Below are 14106 nucleotides of genomic sequence, written 5' to 3' on the forward strand. Positions count from 1 at the left end.
CTGGTTCCCCCCCACCCTTGAAGATGTTTCGCTTCTAATCCAATAACAGATCTTCAGTCAGAATTGAAGATGCTTCTTGGATGAGAAGTAAAACATCTTCAAGGAAAAATAAAGTTCATTTGCCTTCTGAAAAAAGCACCTCTGGAACAACTATGACTCGGATGACTGAGAATCTTCATAGGCCTAATGCAGTTTAGAATTTTTCAATAGTTGCGCTAGGAGGATAATCCATGATCAAAATTTTACTAATCTCAAATCTTACCACATAAATAATCCTTTGAAAGATTCTATGATGTGTATGAAAGTATCCCAGGGACGTTTCTTAATTGTTGTTAATGTAGAAAGTTCCCTTTCTCTTCAACAATAAAGTATGTGCACAAGTATTGAAAATGGCTTTAAAAACATCTTTTTAAATGTTCCTTTGGCTGATGATGCTGTCATAGCAACATTTTCAGCGCAGCCATGTTGGCAAAGATGAGCCTGTCATTGCTAAAGTCACATTTTTATTCTTTTTTTTTTCAAAATCATTGCACATGTCCAATGTTTACAAAGTTGAGAAACTGTTTCAGTCATTATCGGCTTTTCTGTTCAAGAAAATGAACTGTAAGGTCAGGTTTGGAAGCTTCTAAGTCCTTATAAGGAAGTTATCATATTTATCTCTAACATTTTCTGGAGAAGTAGGAAATGGTATTGACCTGTTCTGGTATTCTTTGGCCAATAGAATGCTGTGGTAAGTGTAAATGCATTTTATAATCCCAAAATATCTGGAAAAGCCTCTGAACACTATTGGCATTGTAAAAATCACCATCAGTTAATTGTAAAAGGCAGCTTTATTTGGTACAGCTTATATTTTGTGACTTTAGTATTATTAAATAACAGCATCTGTCCATCCCAGGTCCCTCGATAGGTGGATAAAAATGCCAAATCCAAGTTAAACATCTAGCTGACTGTGCAACAAACCATAATAAGTGGTAGAGGCTCAATTTCTAATAAAGAAAGCCACAAGACACAATGAAGGAGTTAATTTGAATTATTTCAACTGCTGTATTCTTTATTTTTTAAAAAAACCCACAAATTCACTAAATGCAAGCATATCTCTAATGTTTGGCCTTCAGCCTCTGATTAATGATGTTAACACTTACTTTTTCTTTCCGTGACAGGAGCAGTGACTTCATCTGTATGTTTATAGGGTTTTTTTTGTTTTTTGTTTTAGAAACGTTCCTTTTCTCTGTGGCTTTTGTTGAAATTTTCTCACTATCCAAACGTAGAACATAAATAAAAGTGATTTCATCTTTTAAAAAAGCCCAAGAAAAAAGGGAGGTGCTAAGCACTGTCTCCATTATTTTAGTCCAGAGCTATGTTTTTGAGATAAACATTTACCCACCCTTATCTTTGTGTATTGCTTCTACTTCTCCAAACTTGGCTAAGGGTAATTGTTTTTTTTTTTGTTCCATTATCTACCCAATAGTTTTCTTCACACATTACTGTGAACAAATGACAACACAAGCTGGGTAGACACACTCCTTATATGCATTTGCCCCAGCTATAAATACTTACAACTTTGTACTCATGCTATCTGCTTCAGAGATTATTGCATTGGGTCACAATATTTGGGAGACATCTTACTTTCTGACAGATTCGGTATATAACTCCCTTTATGGCTGGACCTTTTTATCAAGGTCCATCATAATAAGGACTTGTTACTTATTTAGATTTTTATCCTGCTTTTATTACATAATTCAAAGTGGTGACTATACAGAATTTTCTCCACGAATATGTACTAATTGTTGGTCATTCAGTGTTAGACCAATAATACACAATGCCCGTTCGTTGCATCGCTGAAAATCTGCTATCTTCTTGGCATCATCATCGTTATCTGGCTTCCAAGCAGTTACATCTGGTGGATTCTGTAAAGCATCCCCTAAACCTTCCCTACACAGGAGTAGACTGCATTTCATAGACCGGGAAACATAGTTTGTTCCATCCAACCGGGTTATCATCGATAGGCTTGTTGATGGGTCGCTCGCCATCTTCTCCAGGATACAATAAACAGCTGTTTTTTGCATATCAACACCAACTCTCCTTTAGCTACGTCTGGTATAACCTGGGCCCATAACCAGTGTTAAGTAAGCTCCCCATTGGGAGAGTGAGTGTGTTTAGAGAAGTGTTGTGAGAGATGTGTTGGAGAACACACAAATCAGCATACAGAGACACTGCAGTTTAAATAGTCCTTTACTTTCGTGGAAATAGAGGTATCAGAGTCCGTCAAACAGTCCAAGTCATACACGGATAAGACAGTCAGTCATCAATGCCTTTCAGTTAAGGGATATCCAAATAACATAGTCCATAAACATACAAACAGTCCAGTACTCAAAGTTTGCTAGCAGTTGCAAAACTTACAATAGCTCACAGCACTTTTTAACAGCCAGCTTCCAAAAACACTCAGATCAGATCAGCCCAGCATCTAACAGAGAGCTAACAGTCATTCTGGCTCCCTCTTATGGCCGATTGAGGAAAACAGCAACCAATCACATTTTACAGTATGATTTAAAGAAACAGGTACAGCATTGCTATATGATTTATATATTGCCAACCCAACCGTTAGATTATATCCCTAACAATACTCCTTCCACCTCTTACTTTCCCCACAACAATAACCCTGTGTAGTATGTTGGGGTTAGCTGGAGGGACTGGCTCAAAGTCAGCCAGCTGGTTTTTGTGGCTAAGGTGTGACAATCTCATGGTTTCTAGGCCAGCATCTTCATCAATAGACCAAATTGGATTTACTCATTTTCAAATTAATATGTCTAGAAATTCCATTCATAAATGATTGCCCCAAACTCTCCTTACCAGACTGAAGACTTTGACAAACCTACCGGTCAGAGGTGGTATTCAACGAGCTTGGACCGGTTCAAGTGAACCGGTAGCAGAAATTTTGAGTAGTTTGGAGAAGTGGCAAATACCACTTCTAGTTGGCCCCACCCTCCTGCCCCCCGTCGTTCCCTGTCCTATATTCCCTTGTTTTTTTAGCTCGGTTGATTTGCAAGGCAGAGCCAATTGCTGCACCTCAGCTGAGCTAAAAAACAACTCAGCTCATCAGCGCTGACACCGAGGGTGGTCTTTGAGTTGTGTGTGCATGCGCGAAGTGCTTTCTCATAGAACTGGTAGGAAAAGATTTGGAATCCCACCACTGCTACGTCCTTCAGTTAAGGACTGAAGATTACACATAGTCAACAAGACAGGTTTGGGATACTCAATGCAGAAAACTACAGAATAGATTACCTTTCAGTATAAGAACTATTGTTCCACACCTGCCTTGACTGAAACCTTAAGAAAGCCAGAGTCAAATTACTCCTTAGGTCCTTACTAACATAGAATTTGAAGAGCATTACTCATTCTGAAGCCCAAGTCTCCAGCATTATGAAAAACATGCAGAAATAATGGCAAACTGGAGCTTTCAGATGTTAAAGTATTATCATAGACATAGGACAATTCAAGTCAAATGACTTCACTGGAGTCCAGCTGAGTTTCTTATCCCTATGGCATGATTAAGATGAAGACTGAGCACAGAAGCATCCACAGAGAGATGGCAATGCCATAATCCATCGTGCACTGCTATATGTTCAGCCTGAGCCCTCATAATTTAAGAGGAAATTACAAGCAGGACTTATCTCATGTTCTCATACAAATTTAATGCCATGAAGTAGTTTAAGTGGTGTATTGAGCTATGGTTTCATATCTTGTTGAGGCTGAATTTTCAGGAAGCATTTTAAAACCTTTTTAAAAAGCAAAGACTGATTGGTTAAGCTTTGATTCTGCATTCACTTTGTACATGTTCTTATGTTTTATTATTTGAATGTTCATGCAGCTAGGAACACCAGCAAATCACTTCATTTTTTTATTGTACTTTCACTGTTCACCCTCAAATGCAAGGAAAAATATTAGCAAAAAGTAACATTTCCCTTTATCGTCTTGCACCTAGCAGACAAGCAGACTAAAAAAAGACGTGCTAGATTGTTACTTGATCTTGAATTTGCTAAGTAACTGCAACTGCAGTGCCAAGAGAAAAATTGAAGTATGGGTAACGTTAAGAAAACCTCAGGAATGGAAGCATTATCTCTATCAGGATGTCTGGATTTTTTTTTCAGGCTGAAAGATGTGTTATTTGAAAGAAATGTTAAAGATATCACCTCTTTTCTTCTGTATTCTATTGGCTTAGTCCCAGAGGATTTATTTAAATTATTGAAAGGACGTCTCATTGAAATAAGAAGAATGATGGTTGATCTGATAACATATTCTATTAAAAAAATAACAGATTTGTCAGTGGGAGAACTCAGAGCTGGGTTTCCATTTAGTCCAATGCTTTCTAAAATGTTTTAAAAATCATCTGTTTGTATTTCAGAGCTGGCAAAGTAGCAACAAGGATTGCCACCTGTTTACTCTTACAGAACTACGGTGCACAACAGAGGATCCAAGAAGTTGTTCTTAGTTCTCATTCTGTTCTATTGTCAGAATGCTCAAAATGTTTTGATTCTTTTGTCTTCTCACCACTTGAAACATTTTGATGGAAGAGTTCAAAATAAAACATGCCTGCCATTTCATGAACCGCTCTAGGCAATCAAGGATTGCATAAAAACCTAGGCAAATGTAGATTGTCAATGCTTGCAATAAAAAAAAACATCTAGGGCATTAAATTTGGAAGATTGTAATATTAAGAATATTGAATATGGCTCAAAGCAGTAAACCTAGAAATGAGTTAGGTAGGTAGGTAGGTAGATGAATGGATGGATTAGATAGATACTTCCACCTCTCTTTTTCTCTCAATCAGAAGCATTTTCTGCATTGAAGGGAACAATAGAGTGGTAATATTGTACGTTCAAAATGATAATCTGATTGTTTAGAGTAGGGTACAAAACCCTCATATCCTATTTAACACTATATTTTTGGCATAATGATATTTAAAACTCCCTTTTAACTATGATCCTGACATCTCTTAATTCAGGATAGAGTCGGGGCAACTGGATGGCGCTGAGCGCTTACTGGATGGATGCCCTTCCTGATGCCCACATGGAGTTTGCAGCAGATTTTTTTTTGTACCCTAAGCGAGAAATATCTGCCATTACCTAGAATTGAACTCTCAATCTTCCAAGTGGGAGGCACACGTCTTCACTACTAGGCCATCACACTACTCGGTTTACTGATCTTTATACTGACTGAAACCTACTTTCTTGAGGAAATAGTAGTAAATGTTCACAAAGATAGGCCAAAAAATATGCAGATTTTCCTGCTCCCGAAGAAATCAAAATGCTTGTTTCTTTGCAGATCAGTCAACACAAATGGATGCACCATTACATTAACTTCATTATTCTTGCCTTCTGTTCAATTATTCCATTTGCCAATTCTGTTTTGGTGCTATATGTATTCTGTCTGGCTCCTTTTAGATGACGCTCTGCCTTTTCTTTGGAACTCTCTTGCTTTGACAATTATTCCAAAGTAATTGGAAATCTTCTTGGCTACTGTGTTTGCTTTTAACTGCTGTTGACAATTTATATAAGTTGCATTACAGATTTTGGATGAGTTCATATTTTCCACAGACTTCTGTTTCTTGCTTGTTAAAAGACCCTGGGAACCAATTGTTTGTTTCATAATGGCAAGATAATGAAAAGTGGAGTGTATTTTGAAGCAAATTAATTAATTTTGATGTTTGTCTTGAAATAACTAATGAAAAAATGATCCATTTAAATCTTTGTTCAGGACCATTTTAGATGATGATAATAATACCTATTTCAAATCCCATTTATAGAATAAATATAAGAATCTTGTGATGCTAAATTAAAAGGACAAATTATATACCAAGGAAAAGGGTGATTGATGACAACCAGCATGCGGACGATACGCAGCTGTATCTGTCTGTCCCGTGCCAACTCAATGAAGTGGTTGACGTGATGTGCCAGTGCCTCGAGGCTGTTAGGGACTGGATGGGGCTTAACAAGCTTGTACTCAATCCAGATAAGACCGAGTGGCTGGTGTGTTTCCCTCCTACTAATTGGCCAAGTGTTCCATCTCTCAGGCTGGGGGGTCAAACAGTACGCCCCTCAGACAGGGTTCGCAATTTGGGAGTCCTCCTGGACCCACAGCTGACTCTTGAACACCACTTGTCGGCTGTGACCAGGGGGGCATTTGCCCAGGTTCGCCTGGTGCACCAATTGCGTCCCTACCTGAACCGGGAGGCCCTCACAACAGTCACTCGTGCCCTTGTGACCTCTAGACTGGACTACTGCAACGTGCTCTACATGGGGCAGCCCTTGAAGAGTATTCGGAGACTTCAGCTTGTCCAGAATGCAGCTGCACGAGCGATCGTGGGTGTACCTCGGTTCACCCACGTAACACCTATCCTCCGCGAGCTGCACTGGCTGCCTATTGGTCTCCGGATACGCTTCAAGGCGCTAGTCGTTACATATAAAGCCCTTCATGGTATTGGACCTGGGTACTTGAGAGACCGCCTGCTGCCAATTACCTCCACTAGACCGATTAGATCCCACAGATTAGGCCTCCTCTGAATTCCATCTGCCGGCCAGTGCCGACTGGCGACTACCCGGAGGAGAGCCTTCTCTGTGGCTGCTCCGACCCTCTGGAACGAACTCCCCATGGAGATTCGAACCCTCACCACCCTCCAGGCCTTCCGCAAAGCCCTCAAAACCTGGTTGTTCCGACAGGCCTGGGGCTAAAGAGCTGTTACCCCCGTCTCGAATGGTATGACTGTTGTGAGTTTTAAATTATATATTGTTATGTTGTTGTTTTTAAATCTTTTGTCTGTATCCCCCTCCCCGGTTCGAGTTGTGAGCCGCCCTGAGTCCCCTTCGGGGGAAAAGGGCGGCATAGAAATTTTATAAACAAACTGAACTGAACTGAACTTTAATACTTCCTTGTATAGTTTCTCAAGAATTTTTTTTTAAGGATTACAGAATTTCTTAGTCCCCCCACCCCCACTCCTTTAAGATTGGATGTAAAGTTCTGGCCTCCAAAGACGATAATTATTGCTTTTTATTTTGAATTCACTGCCCACAGTGAATTTGTGAGATAGCTGGCCATATAAATATGATGCAATAAATAAGCAAAGAAACAAATAAATATTGGTGAAAAATGGAAAGAAAAATTACAATGACTATGAATTATAGGAATCTCAAAACATTTTTGAAATGATGGCATCAAGCAGATATTGATTGTATTTTGAAAAAGGTAAGTAGGATTATATTAGTTTACATTTGAAAGTTTTTAGGAAATTGCAGAGTGAGGGTCAAAGTTGGAAAGTCAAACAAAGCAGGAATGTTTTCAAGGCAAGACAAGATGGCAGCCACGTCAATGAGATTGAAGCTTTATTTATTTTTTTCAAAAATGTGCCTTGTGTATGCAACAATAATGACAGCTTCAATTGCACTGTCCTTGCTGCCATCTTCATTTAATTCACCATGCCCTGCAGACACTCTACCAAAAAATATCCTACATGATAACAAGGCTAAACCTCTTTTTAATAGTATAAAATAGAAATAGAATAACAGAGTTGGAAGGGACTTTGGAGGTCTTCTAGTCCAACCCCCTGCTTAGGCAGGAAACCCTACACCACTTCAGACAAATGGTTATCCAACATCCTCTTAACAACTTCCAGTGTTGGAGCCTTCACTCCTTCTGACAGGTTCTGTGGTAATATTTTGGGAACGGAAAGGTTTTAGTTTTAAGAAGGTTCAATAAGGATTTGGGCAGCTGAAGGAATATCACACAGAAGGTGAATAAGATCTATTTTCCACTGTCCTGGAATGCAGAGTACAGAAAAATGGATTTAACTTATAAGAAGGCAGAGTCCAATTAAAAAGATTTAATAATAATAATAAACAAATGGGCAAAGGGAGGCCCTCTAAAACTCTGTGTAATTAGTGCCACTGTTGAAATTTAAATCCAAACATCTTTGTTCAGAATCGTTTTAACTCCTCACATTGTAAAGGTTTCCCTCGCACATGTGGGCTAGTCATTCCTGACTTTAGGGGGCAGTGCTCATCTCTGTTTCAAAGCCGAAGAGCCAGCGCTGTCCAAAGACGTCTCCATGGTCATGTCACCAACATGACTAAATACTGAAGGCACACGGAATACTGTTACCTTCCCACCAAAAGTGCTTCCTATTTTTCTACTTGCATTTTTACATGCTTTCAAACTGCTAAGTTGGCAGAAGCTGGGACAAGTAATGGGAGCTCATTCCATTACGCAGCGCTAGGGATTCAAGCTGCCAACCTTTCTGTTTGACAAGCTCAGTTTCTTAGCCACTGAGCCACCACATCCCTACAGAATAATTTTAGATGATGATAATGATAATGATTAGGCCTCCTCCGAATTCTATCCGCAGGCCAATGCCGACTGGCGACTACTCGGAGGAGAGCCTTCTCTGTGGCTGCTCCGACCCTCTGGAACGAACTCCCCATGGAGATTCGAACCCTCACCACCCTCCAGGCCTTCCGCAAAGCCCTTTAGCCCCAGGCTAAAGAGCTTCTGCCCCCCTTCTCGAATGGTATGATTGTTGTGTGTTTTTAAATTGTGTATTGTTTGTTTGTCTTTTTATCCCCTGTTTGTACCTCCTTTCCCTGATTGAGTTGTGAGGCGCCCTGAGTCCCCTTCGGGGAAAAATGAAATAAATCCTAATCCTAATTTCAAATCCTATTTACAGAATAAATATATAAATAAATAAATTTCAACAGTGGCACTAATTACACAGAGTTGTAGAGGTCTTCTCATTGCCCAGATGTGTCTGAGCTAAGATTGGGTAGCCATCTACCTGAAATGTTTTAATTTTTAATCCTGCCTCAAACATGTCCTTGGACTTAATGGTCTAACAAGTTCCTTCTACCAATGTCGATCTATGATTTGGTGATTCTTTATACATGCGGAAGGAAACATGGCTTGTTTTGTGACAGTTGCTTCGATCCTGCCGATGTTATGTACCATGGAACTGAACGTGATATTCATCAAAATGTGTTTTAAAAAAAGAATGCTAGATATACTTATATTTTTAAAAAGACAGACTGTGCCTAAAAAAGGACAATCTAATTAAAGTCAAGAGGACTTTTATAGTGAAAACCTCTGTCTGTTATGAAAGTTCATTTCATTTCCTTACATTTCTTTCTCAGGGTGCTTTTTTCCTGGTATTATTTGAATATCAAACAGCACTGAACCAAATAAAAATGCAAAGAACTCCAGTCTTTGTCAAAATGCTGATTGGCTGGGAATTCTGAGACTTGTGATTCCAATATGATTGAAGACTGCTGATGAAGAAGGTTGTTTAAAATGTGGAACTGAATGAAGAGAAATCAGGAGTCAGAATTCTTCCATGGGATCCCTGAGTGATGCCATGGATGTTCCATTCCAATGCTTGGAGGCTTAGGAGCCTAGATGGAGCACAAGGGACTTCAACTCAACCCAAGCAAGACTGAGTAGCTTGGGCATTTGGACCCTCAAGTGACAAGGCTGTTCCACCTTTGGTTCTTGGTGGGCTAGCACTGTCCCAGATGTGCCTGGTATACAATATGGAGGTCCTCTTATATTCATGTCTCCTGTAGAAGAGCAAGTGGCAGCTGTGGCTAGGGAAGCCTTTGCACATCTTTGGGTTGTATGTCAGTTGTGTCCATCCCTGGACCAGAAAGCCCTGCTCACAGTCATTTACATCCTCATGACCTCTTGTCTGGATTACTGTAATGTGCTCTGCATGGGGCCATTCTTGAAAAGCAATTGGAAGCTTCAATTGGTGCAAAATGAGGTCACTCTGCATGAGCATCATTGGTTGCCTGTGTGCGCATCACCTTTAAGGTGATATGACTCGGGACTGGGTTACCCAAGGAACCATTTTGTACTATATTGTAACTGTTTTTCATTGTTTTATAATCGTTCCTCATCCAGAGTCACTTGTTTAAGATGAGCGTCTATAGAAATTGAATGTAAATAAATGTATAGAGGATGAAGAGTCAAAATCAAGGAAATTACACTTTGATGAGTGAATCAATCACAACCCTATCAGGAAAAGGGAGTGACTCCTTCAATCTATGTGTTTAAAATTTGCCCTAGTGTATTCCATGGCTGTCATAATGTGGATGAATTCTTTCCATCCTACAATTACAAATGCTGCATCTTATTCATTTTATTACTTGCTGATTACTAATCAGAGAATTATTAATCTGTTGTCTCATGACACAAAAATGGCAGGAAATCCTGCTGTCTGTCAGCTTTCCACAATCACGATCAGACTGACCTTGACAGACAGTTCCTAAAGAAGAACTGAAGGGACATAAAGACTGCAGGCCTTCAGTTCCTCACTGCTGTGTTAAAGCGTGAAGTGATACTGCTGTGTTTTGTTTCAACTCCTAGCTGTGTGAATGAAAGATATCCCAGATGGTTGTACATTTCTTCTCAAAATGAAAAGATTTTGCTTGTTATTCTTTTTTAACTTTTACCTCAGGTGTGCATTGCAATCCTATTTGTGTCCTCACCATCAGGAACTCCAGAAGGCAGCATGAATTTATGGAGGCAACTGTGCTGACACCATCCCGATATGTAGAGTTGAAACTAAGCAACCGCCTGTGCCCGAGCGTTTGGAATGGAAATGCCAACAGATGATACCGTTGACTCGGTGCCAGCCGGCATTCATGTAACATAGAAATGGTGATGGGGTGCTGAAAGCAGTCATCAGTCATACAGCAGGAGACTCGACAGGAAGAGTCTTGATGAAACAGAATCCACACAGAAAAAGCAACATCCTCCTGATCACACATCAAGAGCTTGCAGCTACTAGCATCCACTGTATCAATTAATCATGTGCAGATAGTTCTTGACTTACAACAGTTTGTTTAGTGACTGTTGAAAGTTAACAATGGCAGCGAAACCATTACTGCATCTCCATGGTCATGTGATCAAAGTTGCACTGCACACCAGAACAGCTAGACACAAGAACAGTTTTCCCCCGAATGACATCACTCTGCTTAACAACTAATTCCCACAACACTATCAATAATTTACAAAGACTGTATTACTATTATTCTTATCTTCCTTCCTAGTAACTATCTCTCCTCACTTATGACTATAACCATGTTGCTTGTATCTTTCAATTTATATTGGGTTTTTTTGTTTCCTAGTATGATTTGATTGCTTATTTAGTAACCTATGACTATCACTAAATATTGTATCTTTTTATTCTTGATGAATGTATTTTATTCTCCTTAGGTACACTGAGAGCATATGCACCAAAGACAAGTTCCTTGTCTGTCCAATCACACTTGGCCAATAAAGAATTCTCTCTGTCTCTGTATCTCCCCATCTATCTATCTATCTATCTATCTATCTATCTATCTATCTATCTATCTATCTATCTATCTATCTATCTATCTATCTCTATTTATCTCTCTCTCTCTCTCTATCAATCTATATCTAGCTCTATGTATCTATCTCTATCTCTATCATCTCTCTATCTATCTATCTATCTATCTATCTATCTATCTATCTATCTATCTATCTATCATCTATAATTCAGGCACTTGGCAACTGACTCATATTTAGGATGGTTACAATGTCAGGGGTCATGTAATCACCTTTTGTAACCTGACAAGCAAAGTCAATGGAAAAGCTAGATTCACTTAACAACCATGTTACTAACTCAACAACTGCAGAGATTCACTTAACAACAGTGGCCAGAAAAGTCGTAAAACAGGGCAAAATTTACCTAACCACTGTTTCACTCAGCAACATCAATGTTAAATTCAGTTTGTGATTGTAAGTCAAGGGCTACCTGTATAAAATTCCAACATCACTATAAGGAGCAGCCTCTATAAACTGTTTGTTTTGTGAGCAAGAATATATCTGGAATGTACAGGAGAAAAGAAGGTGATTGGCTATTGTAAGGGTACCTGGTGGCTTGACTTAGTGAAGAACAGAGAGACAATGTGTCACTTTTTCTCTGTGTCTCATCTATGGTTCTTAGAAGCATTAGAGGAAACATGTTAATTGAACTGACCTATTACACCAGGGGTATCAAACTCAAGGCCCGTGGACTGGAGTCAGCCAGTGGTGTGCTTAGATCTGACCTGCTGGATCCTCCTGAAAACAGCAAAGGACCAGCCTGCAGTTTCTCTGCCAGGGGAAATGGAGCTCAGGAGGGCCATGTGTGGCTTTCCCGGACTCCATTTTCACTGGCATAGAGTTGCAGGAAGCCGTACAGCCAAAAACACAGCTCAAGAGCCCATTTTCACTGGCAGAGTGCTTGGGCCACCACAGAGCCCCCTGACACAAGTGACATTGAGTTGGCCACGTCCATCTTGCCTCCCACCTCAGGTCAAACACAACCCTGATGTGGCCCTCAATGAAATTGAATATGACACTCCTGTATTACGCTAAGCTACAATGTGATTGTTTTGGTTTTGGGTTGGTGGACTGGGAAATCCCTAGGAAATAACACTGGGATTCAACAGGAACAACCTTTTTGCAGTGCAATCAAAAGCCACCCAAGAAGCTGCTTAAGATTTTGGGGGGAAAGTTGCATCTTTGCTCTCAGAAGAAACCTCCACTGCAATCTTAGTGCTTTTCATGAATGAATAGTGCTTTTCCATTCACACATCTTGGATCTGACTCATTGCTTGAAAAGCCACGCACTCCTTTCAGAATTGCCATTTCTGAAACCTATCTACTTCAAACAGACAGGCACATACCTCCATATACCTCATCTGGTGTGTAGAAAGCTACATTTGTTTGTGAAGCGCCTGCCTGTGAATGAAGCACATTCATAATGAAGCATGTTATGAGTTTAGATTCTTAGCAGTTAATCCTAGACTTAAGTGGCAAATCTCTTAGTGAGATCAGGAATTCAAATTGCATTATGAAAGAACAACCTCTAATGTAAACGGGGGCTCTTAGCCAACTCATTTGAAGCATACCAAAGAAAACAAATATTAGCATATATTGAAATAGTTATCCTTCCCTCCCCAGACATTAAGTGCTGTTAATGTCCTGCAAAGACCACTAATACGGTGGAAACACCAACAGATAAACTGCAAACATTCCTTAGCTTTCCCCCGCCCCCGCATCGTACAGAAAATTAAGATAGGTAAAGCATTCATAATACTGTGAATCAGTGGTGGGTTTCAAATTTTTTTTGAACCTCTTCTGTAGCTGTGGCCTGCTTTGTGGGAGTGGCTTGTTGGCCATGTGACTGAGTGGGAGTGACTTGGCAGTCATGTGACTGGGTGGGCATGGCCAATTTGTAAAATGTGGTGAAACTCACTTAACAACGCTCTTGCTTAGCAACCAAAATGTGGGCTCAGAAACTCTGGCATTTGAAGCACGCAAGTCTTAAAGCTGTCAAGTTACAAGACCCTTGCACCTCTAACCCTTTAGAAAAAAAAATTAAGGGGTGTTCAAACTTGACAGCTTTAAGACTTGTGGACTTCAACTCCCAGAATTCCTCCTCTCGCTCTTCATCTTGATGATGTGTCGACGGGCGGGGGGGAGGGAGCTGGAACTGGTTGTAAATGGCACTGTAGATTTGTGGAACCTCTTCTATAGAAGAGGTTAGAACTGGCAGGAACCCACCCCTGCTGTGAATGGTATATTCATTCAAAATTACCTTACAAAGGAACTCAGTTCACTTGCTATAGACAGAAGCAAAGTTACTTCTTTGTTTGGCTTTATTTGCTTCACCTTTCTAGTAGACAGGAGATGTTACCACTTGTGCAGGAACCCAAAGTGTATTTGTGTATCACAAATAGCCTTACCTGTTCAAGTATTTTGTTGAAGCAAAGCAAGAATTTCTGTACACAGACATTTAAATATGAGCCAGCAGTGTGCAGCAGCTGCCAAAAAAGCCAACACAGTTCTGCATAAACAGAGGGATAGAATCAAGATCACGTGAAGTGTTAATACCACTTTATAATGCCTTGGTAAGGCCACACTTGGAATAATGCATCCAGTTTTGGTCACCATGATGTAAAAAAGATGTGGAGACTCTAGAAAGAATGCAGAGAAGAGCAACAAAGATGATTAGGGGACTGGAGGCTAAAACATATGAAGAGTGGTTGCAGGAAC

The sequence above is a fragment of the Thamnophis elegans genome, chromosome 8 (genome assembly GCF_009769535.1).
Source record: "Thamnophis elegans isolate rThaEle1 chromosome 8, rThaEle1.pri, whole genome shotgun sequence".
NCBI lineage: Eukaryota > Metazoa > Chordata > Lepidosauria > Squamata > Colubridae > Thamnophis > Thamnophis elegans.